This window comes from Vicugna pacos, chromosome 36 (assembly GCF_048564905.1).
Source record: "Vicugna pacos chromosome 36, VicPac4, whole genome shotgun sequence".
In the NCBI taxonomy this organism is placed as follows: domain Eukaryota; kingdom Metazoa; phylum Chordata; class Mammalia; order Artiodactyla; family Camelidae; genus Vicugna; species Vicugna pacos.
In genome coordinates, this window is record NC_133022.1 from 446,821 (window position 1) to 452,820 (window position 6,000).

Genomic DNA, 6,000 nt, shown 5'->3' on the forward strand with positions numbered 1-6,000 from the left:
ACACTGGCGGTCTCCCAGGTGACAGGCGGCCGAGCCGGGATGCGAACCCGGGTGTCTGTGCCCTGAACTGCCTGGGCCAGGCTGGAGGGGATGCGGGGCCACCCCCGCGCCCGGACCCACCCCCGCCGTGCCCAAGGCGGCTAACTTCAGCGGGGGGCATCGCCGCCACCGTCAAGGCGCTGCCACGTGCTCGGTCACTGCATCGGTCTCCTTTCCGCACCTGCCACCTGCCAGACGCAGGGCCCCGAGGTGGCCAGTGGCTGGGACGTCAGATACACCTCGTCACCCGGGGTGACACTTATCCGTGAGCTTCTGCACCGAGGCACCTGTGTCACGGGAACCTGTGTGAAAATGGTTAGCCTCTCAGAGGACGCTGTTTTCCATCCAGCCTGGGACCGAGCCCCCCGCCCAGTCCGGGCGGCTCCCGGTCCAGCCCCCCCCCCGCCCCGCCCGGCCCTCCCCCAGCCTGACCGCACCAGCTCCAGCCAGAGCTTCCTCTTTCCAGCAAGGCAGGCTCTTCCCAGCGTGTGGGCTCCCGACTTCTGCCCTCCATGGACGTGCACCCGGCGTGCGCAGCGCACGTTAACCCCTTGGTGACTGGATCTAGTCCGGAGGCCCCCCTCCAGCCTCCTGCTTGTCTGGAAGGCTGGGTTCTGGGCTGTAAATCAGCAGAGCATTCGGAGAGGGTGGGTAGACTGCCCGTCCTCATCTGTATCTGCATCGCCAAGGCTCATGTTGCTCCCCAGCTGGGGGGAGGCGCGGCCAGGTGCCCTGCTGCTCTGCAGGAGGGGCTGAGCCTGGGGGCCGGGCCGGAGGGGACATCCAGGACGTCACCTGGCAGGGACTGGACCCGACTCCTGTTCATAGAAGAGCCCCATGGTGGGGCATACGTCATCACCATGCTGTCACATGTGCATCAGAAGAAACGGAGGCTGGAGAGGGAGCATCTCCAAGTGTGCCCACCCCCACCCTGCACCTTCCAGAATGTTCCACAGTGGAACATGTGGACACTGCTGAGTATTCATGTGCCACTGAAGGGGCCTGGGGTGTAGCGAACTGACCGCCTCTAAGTCCAGAATTGCCAGGGAAAAGGTTTTGGGAATGTAGGTGCTGAGAGACTCCAGCAGGTGACAACCAGCGGCCACCCCTGGATAGAACGGGTGGCGTGTCCCCCTCTGCCCAGGCTCCATTCACTGACGACTTTGACAACATTTAGTCCCACGAGGTCACGGGTCCTCGTCCTTCAGCCTGGTCCCGGTGCTCGGCACACACTCAGGCACATGATGGAGTTGAATGAATGAATGAGTGACTAGTTCTCTGTGCTTCTCCTTCAGGTGGACTTCCTTTGAAATCGTGGGGAGTTCGTCTGTAAAACTGGTTTATATTTTACGGTCCGACGTACTATCCATGTGCTATACATTTACAACAATTTTTTTTTTAGTTTTTTAAACTGGAGTACAGTTGATTTACAGTGTTGCGTTAATTGCAAGTGTGCAGAGTCGTGATTCAGTCATAGTCTCTCTGCTCATGAAAAAATAGACTATTTCTCTTCCTTTTCTAGAGAGAAAGGCTGGATCTCGATCTTGGAGGGCACTTGGCTGAAGGTCCGAGCACCCTCCACCAAGCCCAATTTAAGGCAGGTCCCTCCCTCGCTCGTCTCCCGCACCCCCTGTGGACGTGTGACTTTGTTCTTAAGGCACGTGGTCCTGCAAGCGTCTGCTCACTTTTGGAGCCAAGGAGAAACCAGGGGAAGCAGAGGTTCACCATGTGCTGCCATGAGCAAGCCTGAGGGCCCACGTCCCCCTCACGGCACGGAGGGCCTTGCAGCCGCCCTGGTCAGGCCCCTCGGAGGTGAGGATTTCAGATCTTTGTGTCTCTGAGCTGTGCTAACTAACTTTCTTCAGAAAAAGACCTCTTTGGCTTAAGTCAGCCCGTTTCTTTTTTTTTTTTTTCCTTTCATTTTTTAGCAACCCCACTCCTGGGCATATATCTGGAGGGAATTCTAATTCAAGAAGGCACGTGCACCCCAATGTTCACAGCAGCACTATTTACAACAGCCAAGACATGGAAACAACCTAAACGTCCATCGACAGATGACTGGATAAAGAAGCTGTGGTGTATTTATACAATGGAATACTACTCAGCCATGAAAAGAATAAAATAATGCCATTTGCAGCAACATGGATGGACCTAGAGATGCTCATACTCAGTGAAGTAAGCCAGAAAGAGAAAGAAAAATACCATATGATATCACACATATGTGGAATCAAAAAAAAAAAAGACACAAATGAATTTATTTACACAACAGACTCACAGACGTAGAAAACAAGCTCATGGTAATTGCGGGCCTGAGGGGGACAGAATCAGCCCGTTTCTGCTGCTTGTCTTGCAGACCTGGATGCCTTAGTTACCGTCCCCGCTCAGTGCACATGCCCACCCACTTATTCACAGCGTCCTGATGATTCTGCCTGTGAAACAGGCCTTAAAGTCAACCGTCTCCTCCCCTTTGCAACGGCCTTCCTGTCCTCATCAGACTCACTTGGACCATCTCAGTAGCCACGTAAGTGGTCCCCACCCCCAGCTCTCCTCTGCCTGCAGCCCCTCCCCTCCTCCTGTTCCCACTGCACACACAACCACAGCCAGCATCCTAATGCCCACATTCGATCGCCCCGCTCCTGGGGTCCCTGCCTTCTCTAAGGGCTCCCCATTGTGGGCTGGATCAAACCCCCAGGCCTGGCAGAGCCACGGGGCCCTCTGTGACCTGACCCCCAGCCCCCTCAGCTTCACCACTTCCTCTTCCCTCCCTATCTCCCTGCCCTACCCTCGCCAGGAAGTTCACTTCAGTAACACTACCTGTGGTTCCCCAAACATGAGGTGACCTTGGCCTCCGGGCTCTGGCGCATACGATTTCCTCAGCTGGAAAGTTTCTCCTCTTCTTGTTCACAGGGCAGGTTCTGACTCAAGCTTTACGATTCCAATCTAACGTTGCCTCCTCCATGCAGCCTCCTCTGCTTTTCCCTTTGCACTTCCTGTCCGTCCTGGGTCTACCCTGGAACCTTGCGGGGTGTTTGGAAATTCCGGTTCTGAAGTTAGACCAGTGAGACGTCCATCCTGGTCCCTTTGAGGTCATTTTAGCTCGCTGGAGCCCAGCTTCCCCACGCGATGGCACAGAGATGGTGTCGCCATCGTGGGGGTCACTGTGAGGACGGATCAAAGCTGGTTCAGTCACTGCGGGGGGCTTTGGCTCCCGGGTGAAGGATGCCTGAGGCCGAGGGGACTGCAAAGGGCAGAGGTCATACGGCAGAGCAGCTCTTGCTGAACTCACTCTTCTCCTAAGGAAATCTGCAGAGCCTTGTACACCTGACCGGACGCAGAAGTGACCCTTTGTCCCTGGAAGTCCCCCCACGTGACTGGCTAGATGATGAAAGATTGCCCCAAAGCCAGATAACATTTCAGCTATGCCCCTTCATAGACGCAGTGTGTGTGAACCTGGGGGCATGTTAACATCTTCAAACCTCAGCGGCCTCATATGTAAAGGGACATGACACCACCCACTCCATTTGCTGCTGGAAGGACGAATGTTTCCTTGCATAAGATTCTGCGGGATTCCTGTCAACATGCAGAAAATACAATAACCAATGGTGATCGTGATTAACATATATTCTGAGCCACTTCCTGTAGCTTAATATATATTTTAGATCCAGTGGGAATCCCCAGGAGGCTCAGGGAAAGGACAGCATTTTACCTTTTGGAAAACGGTTGCAAAAAATTGCAATTGACGTGAGAAATGGAAGCTAGTTATCAAGCGCTGACTGTGTTCTGGGCACTTCGTGTTTCTTGTCTCATTTGCTCCCTCCACACCCACGGGCTACACACCCAAGTATCTGGAAATATTTCTCCTTTTCCTTCCAGAAGGTCTCAGGATGGGAGAGTCCAGGCTGTGCATCCAGTCATGACCGGACGTGCATCTGCGTCTGAACACGTCTGCGTATCGATCAGCAATAACGGGGTTAATGATGTCTTTACACAGAAGAGTCTCAATTACGGTTCAGCATTTAACACCCATTAAGATGAATGACAATGCATTGTAAGTAGTGTTTCAATTTGAAATTGAAATTATGTCAATTAGCCTTTAAACTAGCCTAAATAAATTCTGCTTGGTAGCTCGAAGATTATTCAATTGCCATGATTTTGAATAAGAGGTTTTAAAAAAGTTTTTTTTCTTTTGATATTCTAAAGATTCGTACGAGTAATCACCCCTTCTGGGTCTCTAATCCTTTGCCTTGAGAGACGAGGAAAAGGGACCCTCAGCTGGTGAGTCATCACTGTGTGGGAACGACCAGAAGATAATTGACCAAAGGGAGAAAGGGACACAGAGGGCCCTTCTCACTGCTGCGGAGGGAGAGAACTCAAAACCTGGGAGGAATGGGGTCTAGATGTTGGATGGGTCTGTGATGCCCAGAGAGTTTCACGGATGCCCTGGCTGCAAACTTCAGTGAGTCCGTCATCCCAACCGTCTCAGAACAGGGCTGTGACCTAGAAACCACGAGGGTGTCCCTCATCTCCGCTCCCACCTGGCCCGTCCTGCGGAGTCAAGCTTGTCCATCAGTCATGCCCGTGCCTGCCTCCTGTCTGAGTGTGGACACCGTCAAAGGCATCACCTCACCTTGTCCACCTTGTCCATCGCTCCATCTCCCTTTCCCTGGCAAACTTGTACTAATCATACAAGATATGCCTTTGAAAACACTCGACCCTTTTAGACAATGGCAGCTCATTGATGTGTACACAAGCTGGATGTTCCATTCTTAGTGAAACTCTGGCACCATTACCCTGCAGTAGCTTGGACCAGACCTCCCCACTCTGCATTCCAGCCCGGCCAAAATCATCGAATGTGCAGGCTTGCTGCAAGATGGTCATGAGATCAGGCATGGGGTGGGGCTGGTTCAGCGTGGAAAATGGGGGTCCCAAGGAGGCGATGCTCAGGAAACACTAGCCCTCGCCCCCAGCGTGCTGCAGGCATGTGGGACACTTGGGCTCCCGCCATCGGGAATCCAGTGTCTCCTCCTGGCCCTGGAGCACCTGGAGCAGGTGAGTGATCCCCTTTCTTGTCTTCCATGTTACTGCCCTCCGCACAGCTCCTCCTGACGCTGAACAGCCAAGCGGTGCTACAAGAACACAGCTGGTGTGCAGAGGTGCCCAACCGTTCCCAGCCTGCACTGAGACCACAGCGTTCCTGCTGAACCGAATTTCGATCACATCGCCCCCTCCTTCAAATCCTTCAGTAACCAGCTCCCCACACACACAATGATAGTTACACTAAGTGACTGGGGCAGAGCTGTCATCTGACAAGTGGTGACTCATGATGATGGTGGTGGTGGTGATGATGATGGTGATGATGGTGATGATGGTGGTGATGATGGTGGTGATGATCATGCTGCTGCTGATGATGGTGGTGATGATAATGATGGTGATGATGGTGGTGATGATGGTGATGATGATGATGATGGTGGTGATGATGATGGTGATGATGATGGTGATGATGATGGTGATGATCATGCTGATGATGATGATGGTGGTGATGATGATGGTGGTGATGATGGTGGTGATGATCATGCTGATGATGATGATGGAGGTGATGATGATGGTGATGATGATGGTGGTGATGGTGATGATGATGGTGGTGGTGATGGTGGTGATGATGATGATGGTGATGGTGGTGATGGTGGTGATGGTGGTGTTGATGATGATGGTGATGATGGTGATGATGATGGTGATGATGATGGTGGTGATAGTGGTGATGATGGTGGTGATGATCATGCTGATGATGATGATGGTGGTGATGATGATGGTGGTGATGATGGTGGTGATGATCATGCTGATGATGATGATGGAGGTGATGATGATGGTGATGATGATGGTGGTGATGGTGATGATGATGGTGATGATGATGGTGGTGATGGTGATGATGATGGTGGTGGTGATGGTGGTGATGATGATGAT